The 22,580-nt window shown below is 36.2% G+C and overlaps 1 long non-coding RNA gene across 1 annotated transcript in view; it reads left to right on the forward strand.

Moving 5' to 3' along the window:
- Positions 1-22,580, forward strand: part of LOC115947932 — a 48,672-nt gene that overhangs the window by 11,244 nt on the left and 14,848 nt on the right. Inside the window, exon 2 of the long non-coding RNA XR_004081785.1 lies at positions 7,515-7,647. This is a non-coding gene — a long non-coding RNA (uncharacterized LOC115947932). The remainder of the gene's footprint in view (positions 1-7,514; positions 7,648-22,580) is intronic.

Genomic DNA, 22,580 nt, shown 5'->3' on the forward strand with positions numbered 1-22,580 from the left:
ACAGACATTTCATTTTTTCTCAGTCTTGATTTGGAAGTAGAGAGAGGAAAAGGAGTAAGGTGTTGAGGAAGAAGTAGCTAAGGCTTATTTTAATTAATAGTGATTTAAGTATGAGCAATTTCCAGCATCTTAGTATTACCTACAGAAAAGAAGAAAATGGTTACTGTCTACCAGGAATTTTATTTTTCCCTTTGATGTACTCTGCATTCCTCCTGTTGATCATAATGTACTTAACAGTTGTGCTTGCAGACTTGAAAGTGTAACACATGCTGATTTGTCCTCCCAGAGGCATGCTAGATTTGACATGCAATACACAATTTGACTTTCTAAAATACTGTATTTGTCACTGTTGAAAAGCTTCTAAGACTATAAACATCATTATTTCATAAAAAACAACAACAGCAAAACCAACTGCAAAACACATCAAATGCTACAGCTTGCTGTACATACACATATACATATATTTTTACATATACACAGATATAAGTTTATAAATATTCATAAAAATATTGAATGTTGCAACAGTGTAGGAACTATAATGTGCAAAAGCCATTTCCAGTAGATTTTTACTGCTGTAAAACAATCCCTCTGGTCCTAGAATTGGTCTTCCCCAATTAAATTTAAGGCACTTAAATAAATTTATAATTTAAGGCACTATAATAAATTTAAGGCACTTAAATACTTCCTAAGTTTTATAGCACATTATAGAATTTCCTGGATGGCCTTTTAAGTCTTGCACCATGCAACAGCAGTGGAAATGCTGCCAGAAGGATTGGTAGGCATACCTATCCATTTGTGGAAAATAATTGAGACTGTATGTAAGTAGTGAGGGTAGCACCCATCACCACAGCCTGGGAACATAATTAATTAAAATATTATTTTTATATTCTTTTTCTGAACTAGCCCTGCTGGCACAATTTAAGCTCAAACTTAATATATTTAATGATGTTTAATAATATTTAGATTAGTCCAGCTGGCATGAGTCACACTAAGGGAAAAAATATAACAGTTTTGATATCATTCACTTAGATACTCACGTGATAGGTCCTAACACATGTCTGTAGAAATGGAAGTGTTAATTTATGGTAGTATTCCTGCAGGACACTTTCAGGATGTGGGGAGCAAATGTTAACTTTTTCTCTGAATGTTTCTTTCGGAAGAGATATTTAGGAAGCAATTTTGCATCCTTGGTTCCGCTTCTGTGTAGTTTTTTTTTGTTTGTTTGGTTGGTTTTTTTTAATCCGTCCTTATGAGTTTTTCTTTTGTTGCTTTACCAATTTGATTGTTCTGGAATGTCACGCTCATGTGAGATAGTGCCCTTGGAGGGAGAGAATCAGAGAGAGAGGAGGGGGCTTTGAAGCAACTTGAGCTAATCTGATTCATCCCTCAAATTATCCATGTTCCACAGGACTGTCTGCCTGGTGAGTATATGATAGCCATCCATCAGCATTTGCAACTCTGTAGAGGTTGTTTCAGGCAGAGGTCAGATTTGTGCAGCTTTTCTTACAATAGAGGGAATTGTTGTAAAATCTATTTAGGTTTTTTTTTTCCTCCCTCCATGTGGAATTCTCTCTTTAAATGTTTTTTTTTCCGCTATCCTTTTTCTTTAAATATTCTCAGAAATGTAAAGTGCATTGACAGAGAGGACCATTTCTTAGTTTAGCAAATCTCACTAACTGATGCTGTTTTCTACTGTTCAATCTTATTTTTTTCCTTCTTAAAGCCATCTCATTATAACTATCATATCTTCCATGTCACACTAAGTGATTCAGTGAATCTGATGAAATACAGACAAATGTGTTCCCTTGGCCATTGGTTCAGTTATCATCAGTTCTTTCTAATTGAAAGAAATTGTGTCTTATTTTTGAACTTGATCATTCTCCATCAATTTCCTTTCCCTTCATTTTATTATTTTTGGTTGGGCTCAGGATGAATGCACTGTGTCTCATGAGAGTTTTTTACCTCTTCTGAGCAGGTTGCTGAGCCTTCAGCTTTCTTGGGATTGTATATAAAGTGGCAGTTTTGGCCAGGTTGAATATTTGTTAGGGTATAGGAATCAACTAGCAGGTCAGAGGGCTTTCCTGCATGTTGATTTTAATGTTCACAGGTGCTATGATTAATTTAAATACAGCCATAACTTTAATTTCAATAGAGTCAGCTCAGGAAAGACTCGTGGACCAAAATAACATAGCAGGGTTGACTGCTAGAGCAGTCATAAGCCTCCTGGCAGGAGTGTGCTGGGAGGAGAGAGTTTCTTAGAAAGGAATTTACTGCTGTGTTCACAGGATGAATGGGTTGAAACAACAGCGTTGGGGTGGGGGGAGGGGAGAGGGGAAGGAAGAGAAGTCCCTCTGTCCTATGACACAGTTAGCTCCGATTTGGCTTTCCTTACACGAGGACATTGTGAGGAGAAGGTGACCAGAGAAGAGCCAGTTCTGCTGCGCAGGAAGAACAAGTTTTAAAACCCTTCCTGGCAGTGAAGCTGAGTTGTGGAACTCAGTGCCAGAGGGAGTTAAGGAGGAAAAAAGTGTAAAAATGGAATTAGTGGGGTTCTTGGATGGTAAACATCACAGTGGCTGTAAAATATAACTGTGATCATGTACCCTGTTCATTCAAGTTAAGTTCAAATCTCCAGTTTAACCAGAAAATGGAAGGAATATGTCCTAATTTTATAATCTTCCTTGACTGCCTGCTCTGAGCCATGGTCGAGGACAAGCATATACAGCACTGGCATGACTATTTTTGCAGGTCAGGGGGCTTGGACTTTTTTCTCCAGAAATGAGATGCTTATTTCCGTAGGTATTCTGAGTGTTTAGTTCCATATTTTTTAAAGTTGCACTGAAAATGAATTCTTAAATTATAGTATTCAGCCTTTGCTCTGATTTGCATAAGGAGGCAATGCACTTACGCATTTGCATAAGGAGGTGTTCATTAGGAACCTGTAGTGATCAGGCAACTTGGATCTTTTACCAGAGTTGTCTTCTCTTTGTGCAGCTCCATGTCTTGTAGGAATCCAGTTACATCGTTATCACCGCACTTCCTGCTTACTTAATGAATTCAACTGGCATCTTCGATCCCACTTTTGTGCTTCTAGAAACTGCATCCTGTGGTTTCCTTTGTTGCATTTGGGATGGTTTGTGTTCTTTAAAGTTAAACCAGGAGCACCTTAATTTTGTGTCAGGCTAGCTAGATTTTTACGTCACACTTGTAATTTTGTGTCAGACAAGATAGATTTAATAGATTCTGACTCTTTCTCTCCCCGATAAAGATGATTTTTTTTTCTTTTTAATTTTGTACTGATACAGAAAGAGGGCTTTGATTGAATACGATCTATTTAAAGTTTGATTTTCTGTTAGAAATTTTATAATTAGGAAACAAAAAATACCAAAAAAAATTACTACTTGTTAGTAATTCTTTTTCCTGTAGCTTCTTGATCGATGGCAATCTTCAATGTTTTTGGAATCAGCCCATTTAAATATATTTGAAGCTTAATTCCAGGTTTATGATAGTGTGCTGGTTATTTCTGAAAAATGTGGCTGGCACATAGTGAATTATGCTATTGAGTTCTTCAGTCTTAAAACAAATACCTACCAGTACATCTCAGTCCATTCCTCACTGTTCTTTCATTATTCTATTCTCAGTTCCTGGAAGAAGTAAGATAAGACTCGGAAGCTGGTGGGGATGGGTTTTGGTGAGTGGGAGACATTAACAGTACTGAAGGCTGATAGCTACTTCAGATTTTTAAAATCCCTTCTTGGACTTTGAAGTTTAGTATATTCAGTAAAGGAAAAAAATGCTAATTTAATTAGCATTTTCATTTATGGATAATTCTGTTTCAAGTTGTCCCCTCCCAAGACTAGTTTTAATATTGGTGTTATCCGTTCCAAGAAAATAGAATGCAAAGATTGCTTTAGGTTGTGGGTTGGGAATTTACTTAAACATGAATCCCCGAGGAGGAAAATCACTTGAGTTCTCTTTAGCTCTACCTTAATTACTTTGAAAAGTTTCAGGAGATAGTTATATGAAATATCCTCCATCATTTAGACATTTATGGAAAATTATTTTAGAGTAAAAATAGTAAGTTTACTTGAGTTAGTAGTTCAAAATTTTGAATTATTTGAAAAATAGGTCATATATTTTGGGATGAACATTGATTTTCTCAGTAACTGACTACATGACATTGAAATATATATATATACATATATATATAATTAGTACTGCATCCAACATTTTGGTGGAATTATACCAATTAAATGTATACCTCTTTTAAGCCTTGAACCTGGGCTCCTGGAAAATATTTTCTGTTTAATATAAATAGTACAGCAATATGGATTGTTAAAGCCCAGGGAAACTTGTCTTTTTGTCTTTGTTGCAAATCTTGTTGGCATTCAAGTGCATATGACAGCACGTGCATCCTTTGTTTCCTAGAATTCCAAAATCCAAGGAACACTCTTAGAGAATTTTGCTATTCTAGTCCACATTTTATATATGTTTGCACAGCAAAATTTAAATCACTGAAGCCTAGAGATTCAGAAGTTGTAAGCTTATATTTCATATCTGGTTCCTGAAAATGCCTCCTTTTCCTGGAAGATTGGAGATTATTCACATTGGGCAGAAATAGCCTCAAGTTCCCAAGCACAAATGATCTGAGTATTTCTTAGCTCTTCCTAGCTTGATTTCAACCTAATTTGGCACATAAATTGTATTTGACCTCAGACAGAATAATTCAAATGTTTGAGCCTCTTAGATGTGTAGCCAAAAGCGAATTGTCTTGTTGCATGTATTTTTAAACATCTGCACGCTGAGCCGAGAAGCAGAATGCAAATTCTAGGACTTGAAGATACCTGTGAGATTATGAAAATTCCTTTCAGACTGCAGAGAATCCTGGTGCCTATGAACATGATTTTTTTTTCCTAGTCATGGTGTATTTAGAAATTTAAAAATTGCTCTAATTTCTGGTAACAGAAGTAAAAATGATGATGGAAGCAGGTCATCAATAATTTAATAGTAAATGTATAGTCTGAGATAATAACTTTTGTTGAACCTTTTAATGTCTATTCCACGAGGACTGAAGGAATTGTTTTCTGCAGTTTGTATTTCTGTTTTACTGGGATAGAAGTATAATTTTTTTGTTCATGCATGAAAAAAAAGTTGTAGCAAATTAATACTAACAGAATTGGTTCTTTCAAAAGCTTTCTTTTTGTTAAGTAAGTACCAGTACACAGACAAATGATATTTTCAATAGATTGTAGAGGAATTCCCACGCCTCTTAGGAATAAGAACCAGCTAACTTCTCAGCTGATGATAAGTGGGGTTTAGGTTGGGGGCTTTGAGGACTCAGAAAATTTGACTAATAAAAGATGTGGTGATTATTTTACTTAATTAAATGCTAAGTATACCCCTATAAATTCCCTACATTATACAGTAATTTTTGCTTGAGATGTTTCATTCTCTGTGGTTTTTTAGAAATAATGGGAGAAGCTGAAGTTTCAGCTTAAGTTTGAGGGAGAATTGTGTCTAAACAATGAGTTTTGAAATGCTTTTTTGTCTAAAATCACGGGTTTCATTCCAGAGTGGGATTGTTTGGTCCTTAACTTTTATAAGGCCTATAAAATGGGCTCTGATGAGATTTTTTTCTGTGGAGGCTGTTCTTATAAGCACTTAAAATACAGGATTCTCTTGATTATGAAAGATGTGGCTCTTTGTATAACCGTAAGCTCTTTTGGCCAAACTTCTGTCTAGTCATTGGTCCATAGCATACACTCCCCTCTTCTACCAGCCATCCTGAACAAAGTTACATGTCAGTGGCTGGTGAAAAGACTAGTCTATGCACTGATTCATAAGATCTCAAATTTTTTAAAAGTTTCAAATTGTTTTCAGAAGCATCGCATGTGTCAATTAAAACAAAAGATCTCATGCATTAAGGAAATGGGTGTGTGGCACTATGACTTTGTATCGTGTGCTATTACCCAACAACACAAATGGAGTAGGTTTTAAACTTGCCCTTGGCTTCCTTAGTTTATAGAGTCTTAGTCTATAGGTTACTGGTTCTAAAAGCTGTTGTGTTATGAAACTGAAGGCAATAAATTACATGGGCCCCCATGTAAGTTTGTGAGTTCATCTGGCATCGCCATACTGGATCTGCTGCCAGTATGCATCCACAGATGAGACCAAACATGTTGTCATCTTTCCAGAGAGACCCCTTTTCTTCTGAAAATATTGTTTTAAAAAATAGACAAAAATTTTGGTCCACGATAATGAGTTTTCATTTTGACTCTTAGCAGTAGAAGCCACAATAGAAATTGCCACATTCTTTTCCTATGATATTGAGATCATGTTTGACTCTTCACCTTCATTAAGGAGGTGTGCAGGAGCTGCTTCTCTGAATAGTCCCCTCCCTAATCTCATTGGACTAGAATGTATCTAACATCCTGCCAGTGATAACTGAGTGTAGTACCTTTTGCAGCCAGTGAAGATAAGGAGCTATGGTTAAGATCTTTTTCCCATCTGTGTCATGGAAATTAGCTGTAGTTTTCTCCCACAGGCCTCAGAAAAATGTTGGCCTTGAGCTTTGGAAGCTTGAGGTGGAGAAAAGGGAAAGGAAACTGAACTCCATTGCATAAAGCAAAATACCCAGGAACAAAATCCAGATGGGAATTCGAGTGTATTTTTGAGCACTAGGTCACCATATTTAGGAACAATGATCTAGTATATCAGCAACAAGGAGTAAGCAGTGGCCTTAGCTGGTGTCATTTCAATTGAGGATAATAGACTATTGTAGCTTTCTGACAACATACATTAGAACAGGTTGGCATACCTAAACCAGATCTAGAAGAAACGTGTTAGAACTGCACCCTTAAATACCTTTTGACTTAGGAATCTTTTAAAATCCAGGTTTGAAAGGTGCCACTGATTCACAGAGATGCACATTGTCTGGGAAAAAAATGAAGCTCCTCTGAGACTGGCAGTTTTGGAAAGTTGAGCTCAAAAACAACTCTCTATCTGTGTTCCAGGAGAGTTTAAACATGGAGGGAGATCTGCTACATCCTATTTGAAGAAAACAATAGTGTGGTGTGGTTTTCTGTGGTTTTCTTTCCTCAAAACTGTGATGCTTTTGATTAACTAATGTTTTTGACAATGTCTGATCATGAGGTAAACTGAAGTGTACAGCATGTTTGAGAACTAGTTCAGCTATGCAATGAAGGCTAATTTACTATGAGTTCAAAAGGAAATTATGTTTTCAGGGAAAAAAATTGCGATCTATGAAGTCAAGCTTTTATGTGCGCCTAAGTGTATTTTGCAGGTTAGCTGTTCTTGTGGATTAATTCCTATCATGTCTAAAGACAAAAAGGAACATATCTGTCACAAAGCAACTCCAGCTGTATAATTTCAAATGAGGATGTCATCTGTAATGTGGAAGACCCCCTTTCTACTTCTATTTTTCAGGACTTGCTGACAGAGCAGCAAATTTACCACCAAGCACCTTTGTCTCACCTTGCACTTTCCCTCCACAGATGCTGGGGTCTTGCTGAGCCCTTGCTGATGTTCAGAGGCTGTGCCGAGCAGGAAGATTGCAGTGAACCTCTTCCCATGTCCTGGGGGAGCCAAATTCCAAGTGTAGCAAAACCCTCTGGGGGGGTAACACAGGTGCGTGAAAAATGTTGGGAACGTGGCTCCATATTGATTTTATATTAATGTTTGACATGCAGAGTGGGAATAATGTTCCAGTGGCAATTCATCTCAAGACATGCACTATTATACAAAATAAATGTCAGTGTTTGCCCTCCATGCATGCAGCCTTCTGATTCACGCAGATAATTTGAAGATTTTGAAATTTAGGTTGTCCACTCCTCTTTCTTAGCAGAGAAAAATTAACTAGTGTGTCCTGAAATAAACGTTAAGAAAATAGTATCAGGTATTTTTTTCTACTCCTTTTGCTCTTCCTCAGAGACTTTGAGCAACATTAAATGTTCAGGCTCACCAAAAAAATAAATGCTGAGCTCTGATCCATCCTGTTCTGCTTTCTGCTGCACCTTCCTGTATCTCCCTCAGCCTTTCTGATGACTTCTTAGTGAAAGTCCCATTTCAGATAGTCAGTATCAGAGCACAGAGATAGAATGCTGATTCTAAGCGTGAATATATTCTGATAAATCACAAGTCAGTGATTGGTAAAAGTGAAGTTTTGATAAAAAAATGAGTCAAGTTCTGTATAACACAAGCCAGGCCTCATAAGCAATTCTGATACTTTTAATGTATATGCCAGGTTCTAGGCTATTACAATTACAATCAGGTGCAATGTGAAGCTTATGCAATTTTATGGTCAATGAAAGGTGCACACTTCATAGCTAGAGACTGAAATCCACTATTCCTTTAGTCAAAAAATGTGCACAAAAATATTTCCACACTCTATACTGTCAGAGAACAAAGGCTGATGATGTGGGAATGCCCTGAAACTTGCAGAGAGTTGTGTTCTCCTCTGCTGAGAATGACATCCGTAAACATCATGGTGGGAACACTATTCACTGATGCTTGGAGAGAAACGTCTGATCAACTTAATTTTATTGCCTGAGAAATAATTTGAATAATGTGAAATAATTTAATTGTCTCTATTCTGAACCGGAAGGCAAGACTGAAAATCCAGGGTGGGCATTTTCCATGGTGGCTGAATTTAACCAGACTGGGGGGACTTGTATGACTTGTGCATGTAGCTGGTACCTTCTGTGATCAGGACTTGATTCTCACTGCAAATTTTCTGGAGCTGTCTGTTCCTTTCTGTAGTCTTTATTTTCCTATAGACAGGGAAAAATTAAAATGAGTAAGTTATCATGCCAGTAGGCTTTAGGAAAGGAAATATACTATTTTCATTAAACCAAATATGTTCTTAGAAGAAATTACTTTCCTTTGGTCGGAGAAAGGATGGTATCCTCACTTCTGGTTTCCCCTCTGACTTAAGAAAACACACAGAAAATCCCCATGGTGAGCTAGGATTTTTGCTTATTTTAATATTAAGGGGTATTACTTCAGTCACTTTACAGTAGTAAGAAACTGTAGATACCATATTATCTGCTTAAAAAAAATTATTTTTAGAAAAAACAGAAAAACTGATTTGTTCACTTAAGCTTAAAAAGGAGATACCAGGTGGTCTCTTACCCATGGTTTGGGCAGATAATTCATTCAAGGCTTACAGAATAAAGAAGCATAAGCCTCAAGCATCTCTTCTCCTCATATTCTTTTGAATTACTGTACAGTAATTTATATAAGTGGCTTCTGTTGCTCCCTTAATGACTACATAATTTTCTTGCTGTGTTTCCTCACATAGAATCGCAGGATGACTACACAGTTACTTCAGTCATATCAGTACTGGACTAGATAATCTTAGATTTCTAGACTGAAATATCTCAACAGAATGTGAAAAAAAGGGGAAAAATATTATGCTTTTCATGCTTGAACAAATATGACAGTGATGAGAAACTAGTTTTTTAAGATTAAGGCAGTGGAGAGGTATTGCTTGAAACTATCTTTTAATAGCTTATTTTTAAAATGATACACCAATACATTCCACAAAAATACTGAATAAAAATATGAATTTTGACCATTTTAAGTGCTGTTATATTTACAAATATTTTAATTTCTTCCATAGTAAGATGCCAATTTTAGAAAAAAAAAATTAATATTCAGAGTAAGTTTTTGTGTAGTATTTTGAGTAGATATTACACCAAAAGTATTGGTTTTTTACTTACTGGCAATATACTTAAGTATAAATGGTATACCAAGTTAATTGTACAATATTTTCTTGTTACTTATCCTTTTGATCACATAAGTTGTTTTTTTCAAGAAGATAGAAAAAGTCTTTCAACTTTCAGTTAGATAAAAAGACACAAATATTGCTTAGCGACACTTTTATTGAAATGGTTTCTAAAAAAGAAAATTAGGACTATTTAATGTTTCTCTTCACCAAGGAAAACAATACTAAGAACAGAAGAAACTGTTTATCTGAAGAACAAAATTCTTCTCTCTTCTTGGAGATGCAAATACCTTTTGTTTCATCATATAAACAAATTTTTCTTATGTTGTGGAGCACAGTTTTTTTTATAGGTTCCGGTCCAGAAAATGATTTTGTGATGCTGTTTAAGCAGTAAGCCTGTAATAGTTTGTTATGTAGTGAATTTCCATTGCTCATGCCTATTGTGCAGGTAATGACTTTGGGGGCAGAGAGTGAAATGAAATTCCCCATTGAGTAGATAAACACTCATTTATTACTGATTCTCTGGGTGCCAAATTATAGGCTAGTTGATAGTGAGAACCTCTATCAGTTTTTAGCCTTTGACTCCAGATGACTGAGGTAATCACATGACTCATATCACCTCCAAAGGAAAGGTTTCTCTTAGGAAAGAGTGGTTGAAAGACTGTTGCTGCATTATTAATAAAAAACAGAGGCAACACAGAATCCCTGATGTCTCAGGATGATGAGGTGAGACTTTGAATTGTCCCACAGGAAATGGTTTTATTTTATTTATTTTCTTCCAGCAAGTTTTGCATTTCCTTTGTTGCCACAGGCAGCTGTAGCGCTTTCATGTACAGAGTACAAAATGCAAATAGCAACTCTACAGTTGATAAGTGGTTGGAAGTGCTTCATGCCACAGAATGGCAAACCTACTTGGAATGTGTTATCTCATATATACATTTCTAGTTTGTAGTACATCTGCTCGGGGTTCCTGGGTAACCTTGACGAGCAAGAATGCTCTGCTGAAGTCACAACAATGGTGATATGGGATGGTAAAACACGCAGCAAGCATCAAAATAGAGCAATTGCTTCAGTGGGAAAAAATCATCACTCTTCCTAATCACATACACATTGAATTTGTGAAGGATATGTAGTCAGAGGCTTGGTGTTTCATTAATGATGGATGATGTAATTCAATGATGTAGTTTAAAATTAACATTTAGTAAGGACTCACCTATGGTTAATTTATAGTAACTTCACTTTTATTTTGATGATTTAGGTTCAGTGCTCCAGGAGGCTTGCCTTGGGAACACTGTCTAGCAAGTTTAGCTGATAATGTTGAACAAGAGCCAGGGGAGCAATGACACCTAATCCATATGAGATTTAAAGAAGCAAGAGATTCCCTCCGATCTAGAACATTCCTATTGTTCATAGCTCACTGTTGTTGTCACCTCTTTCAAAAGGAATTAATTATCTTCACAAAATAATGTACTTCCTTATATTTCTTATTTAATAAAAATTTAAATTTCTTAATAAATTTCTTATTTAATAAGAAAGTTAAAGGATTTAACTTTCTTTAGGTGTATGAACACATGGTGTTTATTTTTGTGCTCCTGACTTTGCACAGCAACTTGCAATGGGTGTATGTGAAATGTCTGTCCACCTAATAAGTACTTACCTAATGAAGTAATACTGTTTAGAAACAATGTGCCTTGGCTAAGTGATGTGATGTGGCAAGGGTAAATCACACCACAAAACAGAGTGCAAAATTTAAATCAGTGAGGTCTGGTTTAGGGCTTTTTATAGTTAAATTGATTTTAAGGTAGGCATATGTTTGTCTTTATTGCACATTCAGCAGTTTTATTAGTTAAAAGTGCTGAGGTACAGTTTTAGTTGAAGAACAGCAGCACTCAGCAAGCTCCAAGTGCAGTAGGCTGGTACCATTTGTGTATGTTGGCGTGGAAAGGACAGTACAGTGCTGTGGAAGTTAACAGTGTGCTTGTAGTTCTTTATCATACTTTAGCTGATCTATGATTTCCATGCAAATCTGAAGAAAATCAACCGGGATTTGGATGTTCAGCATTCTAGAAAACTTTCCCCAAATCTGCAATCTGAAGGAATTAGTCAATTGAAGAAAAGGTTTCGGATTGAGATTCAAATACATGAGAGGTTGTTGCAAAGAGGAAAGTACTAAACTGTCCTATTGTCTATGGGGAACAGGAGAAGAATAGTAATGTTTTCACATTCTAGTGAGGGAGATTTAAGTTAGACATTGAGGAAACCATTGTAAGTGTAAAATTAGTGAAGCACAGCAGCTGATGGATTAGAGATGCTGCTGCATCCCTATTGAAGATTCTGGGAACAAGTTAGGCAAACTTCTCTCAGAGGCAGTTGAGTGATCCTTGTTGTGAGCAGAGGGGTGGCAAAGATGGCTCGTGGCATCCCTACCCACCCTGTCTAGGTCAGCCCTGTTTTTACATTGTCCTTGGGAGGCAGTGAGATTAAAAACTTTGAATTGCAGTGGCTTCATTACCCTGATCTCTTTTATGGTTGTGTCTTTTGCTTAGCTCTTATTAGGGTGTAAGATAAAACCTAAATATACTTTTGACCAGCAAGTTTCCACAGCTTTTTTTTTTTCCCAGGAAGGGTATTAAAAGAAAATGCAGCATGTCTGTTTAATACTATCTTAGCCTTTGTTTTGTGTTATTTGGCAGTATTCTTTGTTTGGATGTTGTGAATGAAATATTTTTCTAATAGTTTGAAACAAAATTTGCATATTGTCATTAGGTAAAATTAAATCCCAGAAATTTATAGGTTAACTTCCATTTTTATTTAAAGAAGATTTGTGGAAATTAATTAAATTGGAGATTGTAAAATGCCCTTCTGTTTGTTTTTTTCATATCGTAGCATAAATAAATAAAGTCCTTTACATTCTAAATCTATGTAGCATTACATCATTTCCCACATCAATTTAAGCTTCTGTTCTCTAGAGATGGTGTTATTTACAGTAAAATCCTATGGTGTTCAAAGTAATAAAATATGTCTTGTCACAACTGATGAAGACACTGTTTCCTAGAATGCATGGTAAAGTTCGTTGGAGCATTAAAAAGGGTATTCTTGGTTTCTCATATGTAGATACAGCCTAAGTACTTGAATAACCAGCAGAGTCATTAGGGTGTCTCCCTGTAAAAAATACTGGTGTTGGTGGTGAGAAAATAGAGTATTTTTTGCTCATTGCTGTCTTTCTTCTTTATTTTTTCTTAGTATCTGGCCTTTCTTGCCTTCATATTAATTTGTCCAAGCTGTAGTTTGCCTTTCCATTTCTTCTTCTTGTTTCAGTTCAAGAGCTGTAACAGGAAAATTGTATTGGAGCCCCACTGATATATTTCCTTTGAATGGTAATAGAATTTGACTGACTGATATGATACAGTCCTAATGAATTTTATTTAAAGCATTGGGGATTAGAAACACACTTTCTAACAAAAACCAAACCATTGTTTTCCACACAAGTGCTTGTTCCAATGTGCTCTTAGATTTGGAAAAAGAGCAGTGCAAAGTTCCATTAGCATTTTTTAATTAGAAGAAATTTTAATTGTGCTCTCAGACTTTGGAAAGATCTGCAGTCTTTCTGAGTGCTAAAATAGTGGCATATATAGCTTCTGCCTCTCTTGAATCTCTTCTTTGAAAAGCACAATTAAAAGTGTATTTTTGCTGCTACTGTCACCACACTGTAGTTCTATGACAATTTTAGAGGAGGAATTTGCTTTGAGTCCAACAGGAAGGGGCTGAAGAACTACACATGAGAGGGAATATATTCTAGTGGGTTTTTAATAGATTTAAAAAAAAACACTGTTTGTCTTACAGAAACAAGTAAAGGGCCTCCTGTGACACATAAGATTTTGTAAGCACACTGAACTGGCAATCAGCTAATCTCTGGTGTCAGAACGATATCAGTAATTGGATCCCCTATGAAACAACAGGAGTCAGTGGTGGGTGGATTGTTTCTTTGCAGTGCAGTGCAGGCAGCTGAGTGCTCCGTGCTCAGCTGCGAGGTTGTGGGAGCCTGATTGCCACGGTACCAGGAGAATTGAGACAGGTTTTTAATTACCGCTTTATTGAATTATTTGGTATTATTTCTTGCAAGTGCACAATGAAGCACCATGTGAGAATACTAATTTCTACTCGGTTAATCACGGGTAGTAGGGCTTCTATTGCATGCTTGTAGCCTGCTTGTGTCTTTTAGTTTTGTAGTAATCATGAGAGATATCACTTTTACACTTATTATAGGTAAATTTTTGGGTCAAAAATAGTGTTGTTTATGAGCTTGTGTTATTATGATTGAAAGTCACAGGAGAGATTTCAGCTTTTCAGGGTATCACAATGGGAATGCCTTGTTGTTCAAGAGCAAAAAAAAAATTCAAAATGTAGAAGGGAGAAGAAATAATCTTATTTTCTGTTTGTAGTAAGTAGGCCTGTTTTGACTCAACTAATTATCAGAAGCCCCTGTTCTGCTGTGAGTATTTTCACCAAGAGCAATAACTCCTACAAGACAGATGTCCTGATATTTTGAGTGGTTTAAATATGTATGTGTATGGTTTTTTGCATCTATTTGATGTTAAAATTAATTTTAGAGACAGCCATGATGTAAGATGCTCTTTTTCTTTCACTGCCTCAGTCCATACTTCTGTGATATAGTATAGCATATTTTCCAAGCCATTTAGTTCCCTAAAAGACTAACTTTATAATCACCAAAGTACCAAATAAAGCCAAGACTTTGAAACTGTATAAAAACATTTACTGTCACATTATGTACTTAGCATGACTTAACAGGTTCAGGCTTCTGAAGTGAATTTTTTTCCCCAGCTTTGACATAATTTTCCTTCACCCATTGCCTGCAAATATTATTGTTGCTTGAATGAGTCAAAATACTTGAAAACTGTTTTACTATCTTATTCTAAATCTGGAAGAACTCAGAGTCAGTCCCTATTTGAATTATATCCATTGAATGGAATTGGAAATGGAAAATATCCCTATGGGGAATAGGGAATATATAGGTAGAGAAATGCATAGAGGGAGCATTTTAAAAAGGGATTTATTTATAATGGATGTTTGTGTGTTCTATGTTTATACTCTATTTTTATAACTGCAGAAATGAGCATAATTTTAGCATTTATTGTTCATCCACAGTGACACTTTAATTGATACTTCGCAGATCAGAACTAGGCAAATAGAGGGAGAACACTGTTGTGTCTTCCCTGCCATGTATCATTACTATCTGACTAATAACAGTAAACTGGAGTTTCATGCAGTTAAAGCAAGATTGTAACTGACTTTGTAAAGAGATCAAGGAAGGATATTTTAAGTCCAGTAAGTTTTAATAACCTTTCAGAGAAAGAACAGCTTGTGATCTGATTTGGCAAAGAAAAATTAATTCTCTTTGGAATTAATTGCTGAGCTTCCAAGAACTGTTTCATGGAAGTTAGCTGCTTAAATGAAAGAACTATGGGTGAACCCATATCAGTTTTGTCTTTTCTGCCCTCAGTAGTAAAATAAAACAAATTAAATCAGGTGTATTTGACTCATTCTTTTATTTTGCCAGAATGAATGTTACACATAAAAGTAAAGTATTCTCTTGCGGAGCCCTTAAATATCTGACTACCTTTACCCCACTTTATTGGGGTTCTCTCCCTGAAACATTGGTTCAGAGGGGGGATTTGAGTTTTTTCTTGTCCTTTCTGCAGCTGCTGCTGTGGTAGACACACACACACTATTATGTTTTAGGCTTTTTTTCTTTTTTTTTTTTAAGATTGTTTCCTCAACCACTACCTCTCACTGTAATTTTCACAACATGTAAATGTTTTTCTCCCTATTGTAGTTTTCTGTGAGAAGGCATTATGTGCAGGGCTTTGCTGCAGCCACTTTCCACGTTTAGAGTACTGTTTTTACAGTTTATTTTGAGCAAAGTGATAAGATTTCTATGTAGGAAAGTTAGACAAATAGATCAGTGCTGTCCTTGGCACTGATACTTTTCCAAATACTCTGTTTTCTTAGTTGTCTTTTTCATATTCTATATAATGTCAGCATCACAGGTTCAGGGTCTTAATCAGATTGCAGCTTTGTGGTTATCGCTTCTGTTTTTATATGTTTGGGGTTTTTTTCCCAACAGCATTAAAAAGATAGTTTCCTTATCTTATTTTCTTTGTATGAGAAATGCCATTTAGGTTCTACTTTACTTTGACCAATTATACATTTTTTCCACCTGCTGTTTCTGTGGCGGGGTGTGCAGTGAGGCAGCTTCCTGGTTCCCAGGGCTGAGTTGCTTGACAGGCTGTGTTGACTAATTGGTCTCTGCCATTTTCTCTGTCTTTCTCTCCTTTCCCTCTGTACCCCAGCTGGAGCAGAGCCTCACTGAGAACAGCCCACAGAAAGCATTCTCCCTGAGCTTCTGACAACCACCTCGTATTCGGTGCTGTTATTAGCGAAACAAAAGCAAAAGTCCTCGTGTGGGCTTCCTGCAAGCAGTGGGGAGTCAAACTGTGAATTAAAAATCTTTCCCCTCCTTTGCAGCTAGGAAAGAAACATATTGGTGATGTTTGAGGCACAGATCAGCTGGCTTTTTCAGAACACCAAAGAGACTGTTAAGTTTTTGATACAGGGTTTGTTTTGTCCTTTGAGGAGAAGTAATCATAGCATGTCACATTTAGTAAGGTAATGGATTTAAGAACTGAATCATGAGGTAAGTATAATATAAGTATAGAACTCCATTCTCACACACTATATATAAACTTTGAGCATCCTCCTGCTCTTCAAATTGAATAAACCCATATAAAAATGGATACCTTTACCAGGGTTCAGAAAGGTGAAGGAAGTTAATGCTTAAAGTGGTTTAATATTTTATTTACCTTCTTCACTAGAATTTTAATTAAGTTTGAAAATTATAGAAAAGAATTCTATTCATGGCATTTCATGACATCATTTGAACAACAATTTACTGGTAAATTGATGCCATCATAGAGCAGAACAGGCAGCTTTTTAATGTGTATTTCAAGTTGGGAATTTAAACATAACGCTTGATGTGTTCATTCTTGAAGTTCTACTTTAAAAAGTGTACTGGACAGAATACAGGAATTTACAACTTCAGCATCTAACCTGTCTTGATTCCATCCAATCAAAAAGTCCTGGAGGTATAACATGAATGTGTTTGAAAAATTTCAGTGTTGAATAGTAAATTGACTCTGATTTTGCACATATTTTCATTTGTTTTAAGAAGATATATGGTCCAAAGTTAACGCTTTTGTGGCATCTTTATTGTGTATTTCCCTGTTTAACCTGCTAACAGCTCTTTGTTTGCTTCTGTTTTTCTTTGGTCTATGGTTCTGGACGAACAGTCTATATAAAACTTATATATGTATTTTTTATTTCTCATATAAAGACAGCCTTAATTCCATGGCAAGGTATTTTGATAATTTTGGGATTAGGTCATTCTTTGCTAGGGCATATTCCTAATGATCTGGAGTGCCATGATTAAATCTTGTATGAAATAAAACTTTCCACTTTAAGTAAACTCAAACTTTAAGTTGCAGCAGGATAACATTGATAATATCCCAAACACCTCTCTTAGAGTGACACAGTTGTACAAGTGCCGTATAAACTGGCCTCGAGCTGCTACAGGTTCTGCAATTGACTTGTTGGAGGATGTGGTTAGCAAGATCAGTGCCAGTGTCTCTGGACATTAAGGATTTTCCTTGTACACCAGCTTCTTTCATCTGTGGACATCTACCTAAAATCCACAGCAGGTACTTAAGCCAATGCAGCTGCACAATGGCAGATGGCCACCAAAGTTGTTGAACTTCTAGCTAAACATTCAATTAATTTTAATATTGACTCTTGGATCCATTCTCCCTTATCCTGTTGACTCATAAAAATCAGTGGAAAGCATCAACAGAGCGGTTTCATTTACTTCTTTTTGACCTGACTTCATGTATGTTGTACATGTCTTGTATGGATACCTATAGATAAAAATAATTCCCAAAGTATGTAGATTGAAATTAATTGGCAACTTGGTTTAATTTCAGCTTTTTCAAAATTAAATTCACAAAATATTTAGGTTGAAAATTTTTTAAAATATGAACAATTGAATTTTAATTCTGGTCACTCAGGATTAAATCTAAACCTGACTGCTAGATCCCTTAGCCGTTGAAAATAGTTTATTTACTAATTATACCTGCACAAACCTGTTTTTAAAATAAATGCCAATCTGCAGTTCAAGGTTATGGTGAGTTTTTCACGTATTTCAGTTGACTAAATGGCTTATAACAGCTTGTACTGTACAACACCAAAATTATTTTCATCATCATTTTCTCAGTAATATACAGAGCAAAGATTTTGTCAAAGAAGTTTACTAAGTTGTGGGTTTATCTGACCATGCCAGCGTTTAAGGAATTAAGATCTGAAATCACTTCCCTGGGAAAGTGAAAGACATGGTGAAGTGCATATATCTGATCACCAGTGGCCATCTCCTCCACCCATCTCTTCTCTGGGAGGAGCTGAGGTCCGACTCATGGATCCCTCTGGATGGATACAGGGAGGCAGCTGGTGAGCCCTGTGAAGTTGGTCCCTCCTGCTCAGTCATGGTTCCTCTTGCTGATGTCTGTGGAGGCTTTCCTTGACTTACCTTTGAGCAGGGGAGAGCCACAGAAAAGACAGGACTGGGCTAGGCAGCAAACATCCTTTATGAGAAGACAAAAAGAGAAGCTTATGGAGGAGGTGTGAGTGTTGTCTAGCCCATTTTGTCTGCTGTCAAATGCCTTTCTGTATTTCTAACTAGTCAGTGCAGGCAGTTTTCTTGAAAATCAAAATAGGAAACATTCTGGTGTATGTCAATGAATATGCAAACAGACAAGTTTGGGGATCCTTTGACTTCAAATCTTTTAACCAAATGAGAAGTGTTAGCACACTTCACAGGGGAAGCAAAACAGAACTAGGACAACTTGTTCTTTGCTAGAAGGCATCACTGCTGTCTTTAATTGCTCATAGCTGTGGGAGTATATGACCACCTTTCTTTGCTGTTATTATGTAAACAGGTTTAAGGTAATGCCTCCTACAAAAACCAGAATAGAATGAATCCTGAATGAGAATCCATTCAAAAATTGCTCTTAAAACTAAATATAGTTTTTAAAGGGCATGTTATGCAAAGTGCCTATGATGGTTGTTCTTGAAAATGAAGGTAAGATTTTGCGAAGAAGTTAGAAAGTTTTTTATTTGTCATGAGGTTTTCTTCAACACCATATGAACCCTTGTCTGCTGATCAGTTAAGTTCATTTGCAAATATGAAGTGAGGGGAAGAGATTATTCAGAAGAAAATCTGTATGGTATAAAGCCTTCTATTTCATAAGAGAAATCAGATCCAAATTCAACTAGTAATGATTCAGTAGTTAGCAGTCAACTGTTATTGCTTGGTCGATGGCAAAATGAGAAATTGAGATGATACCTACTTGGTATTTTTGAAAAACTCTTTTCCACCTGAAGCAAACGTATTTGCTGATATTAATGAACACTGGAGTTGCATGGGAAATGAAGCTGCAGGAATTTTGTAAGGCATTTGATTAGTATTTATCTAATGCTCATGACTGACACTTGTGGTAAATGAGGCCAAATATTAGATAGAAAGTCCACTATTTTGGCTGCATTTAAATTTTTTTTTTTGAAGACATTCTTTCTGTACTGTTTAAACCACAGTACACTTTTCATTAACTTCAGTGGATGGAGGAGCATGCCCTTGCATCATAATTTTATTGAGTCTTATTGGAAAAAGTGTTCACATAGACTGGAAATGTTTTATGTTTCAGAGAAAACAGACTACATTACAATTATGTTTAGAAAATGAGGAAGAAGACTTTAAAGTAGAGGAGATTCAAATTGATGGTATTTACATTAATGGCAAGTGCTAGAAAGGTTTGCATGGTCTAATTCTCACTTGATGACTGGGGAGTATAATAAAGATGGAAGGCATTTCCAAGCCATTGCTGTTACTTGTTAGTCTGTTCTATGAGTACAGCAAAATTTCTGGCTGTTTCTGTGGAAATGACTGAAAACTATTTGTGAAATTAAGAAAAAAATCTGAAAATTTGCCATCTTTAGTAGAAGCTCATCTAATTTTAATGTATGCTGTGGGTTCAAATTTATGTCCCTTTGTCAGTAAACTAATCTGAAAGGGTTTAATTGGGAAATACCTATTACCCTTTTCCTCAGTGGGATTGAGCTTTCAAACGTGTTCAAATTCATCATCAGTCTTGTACAAATTATCTTAGAAAGCCCAAGGAAAATTCAATGGGAATATTTCCCTCACGATCCACCATACTGATTACAAAAAATATCCATGCTTAATACTGAATTTATGTTTATATTTTCACAAAATTTTACTGAAAGAGATTCAGTGTATACATTCATGTGGAGCCAGTGACTTTGCAAATGCTTACAGCTCTGATAAATTTTTTAACAGCTTGCATTTACACCAAACTCTGCTTTGCACTTCTGACAAAAATACATATGTAACTCCCAGGGCATAACATGTGTGTTCATTTTCACACCACACATGCAAATCTGATGCATCAGACTTGACAGTGTACAACAGAACATTTCCTATTTTGAAGTAGCTCTGCTAATACTCTGTCATCTTCTGTAATAACCCTTTACCTTTCCTAGGGTGAACCACAAATGTTTGCAGTCATGAAAAGTTGACAGTGCCATGCAACACTGATTTCTTGTCATTACCATCAGCTGCATGATCCTGTAATGTACAATAGCAGCTGGAACTCAGTTGTGAAATAAAGACCACACAGTTGGCTTTTGGGACCTCCTACATTAGTTTTGTGAAATTCCTATGGAGTATGACATCCTTTTTTTAAAGAATACATAACTTTCTTACAAGTAGTGTTAGTGTTTACTTTCTATTAGGGTTGCAAAATTGTGACTGGCACAGTCTCAGTAGAAGCTTATTTTCCTTTTATCGTTTAACTTAAATTTTGCAGTGGTGGAAACTTGACCTGATCTTTCATCAGGTTGAAGGTCAAATTCTTTTACAAATTAGGGCAAAATTAGATTAAGTTCCCTATTTTTGGAGAACCTCAGTAACATTAGCATTTTTTCACTTCCTCTATCAAATTTCTGATGTCATCAGAAAGGAGGGTTAGCAACCTTGTCATCAGAAAGGAGTGCAGGAGTGGCAGGGGTGACCTCTAATTCACATGGGTATCTTTAAATCTATGACAGAATGGTGAAGGCAGTAGAAGATGCAGATTTTCTTCAATATCCACCTTATTGTAGCCCTCTGTTGTCTGGTCATATTTCAGTTTTACAGTTAAGGAGTTGTTAAATTTTGTCCCTTCTGTTCTGTTACGTTTAAACATGGGTGATTTCATGTAAAATTACTGGCATCTCTAGCATCTCATCCTTTTGCCCAAGAATGCTCTTTTGCACATGATAAAAAGCTGTTCCTCTTACTGAAACAGAGCTCATATGCCAGGCTTACTTGAAGTCTCTGTAATGACAGCATGAACTTTTTTACCACAAACAATCAGGTGGTTGCCTTAGGCTTTAGAGACCCGTTTGCTTCTCTTTGATCTGGTGGGTACCTGAGGTCTTAAAATTCATCCTTTTACAGCTTTCTGGGAAACAGAGGCAGGACCCTGAAGACTGTGTCCCATTTACATCCAGTGTAGAATCAGCAGATTTCACAGGAAGAATGGAATTCAGAAAGTGGTGCCCCAGAATTCCAAAGCTGGGTGCCCTGTGCTGTGGCCAGCGTGTTGTCTCTGCAGTCAGTGGTGCTGATGCTCTCCTGGAGGGAGGGATAGCTGCGGCTTGCTTGTTGTGGATGCTGGGTTTATCAAGCCCTGCTACTTAAAAGTATTGTTTATTAAACCAACCAAACAAGGGAATTAAACAGATTATAGGCTTATGTTGGAGCAAGTGAAAGACAGAAAGCATGTAATTGGAAGGTGGAGTGTTTTGACAGCTTCTGCAGATGGCAATAGACAGAAAGGAGGATTATGTTCCTAAAATGTAACTTTTTAAAAAATAATGCTCAAATAATTCTATCAGCTCTTTTGAGGGTATTGTATTTGTCATGAAATGTATGACTGCATTTCTTTCTAGGTATTGGTTATGAAAATTTTACTTTTTTTTTTTTTCTCTTCATGATCCAGAACATTTTGTGAGTGGTCCTATTGTTCAGTTTCTGTACTAATTTTTGAAGTAATGCTCTGATTTAGTTTTGCAATGCGGTGTTATCCAGAAGGATCATGAATTCAGTATTGCAATGCGGTGTTATCCAGAAGGATCATGAATTCAGTATTGCCTCACAAACTTTGTGTTATTTAATCACTCAGCAGTGTTTCATATTCAGTATCGTGTCTGATGAAAAATATTTAAATGGAAGATTGTTTCAGAATACTTATTTTTCAGAAACTTACATAAACCTAAAAACAATATAGTGAAGAATTCACTTTTACATGCTTTTGGCTTTAGCCTTTTAAAACCAAAAGGATTTCCTGAGGGATATGCTTGTCTACATCTATTTTCCCTCCAGCATATGAAATGACAGGCTATACAAAGTGCCCAAATATTAATTTTTGTGGCACGTCTGTGTATTCATCTGTCAACCTTCAGTGAATTTTCTGGTTTTCTATTAGCTTGTCCCAAACTGCTGGCAAGCTAAATTTCTCTAACAGACATCAATTCACTGCATTAAACTCCTATTCTACTCTGCAAGATGTATTGATTGTTTTTTTCTCAGCAAAGTGACAACTACCATTTTCATGACAATAATAGAGATTGATTACAATTTTATGGAAGA

The sequence above is a fragment of the Geospiza fortis genome, unplaced genomic scaffold, assembly GCF_000277835.1.
Source record: "Geospiza fortis unplaced genomic scaffold, GeoFor_1.0 scaffold186, whole genome shotgun sequence".
NCBI classification, from domain to species: Eukaryota; Metazoa; Chordata; class Aves; order Passeriformes; family Thraupidae; genus Geospiza; species Geospiza fortis.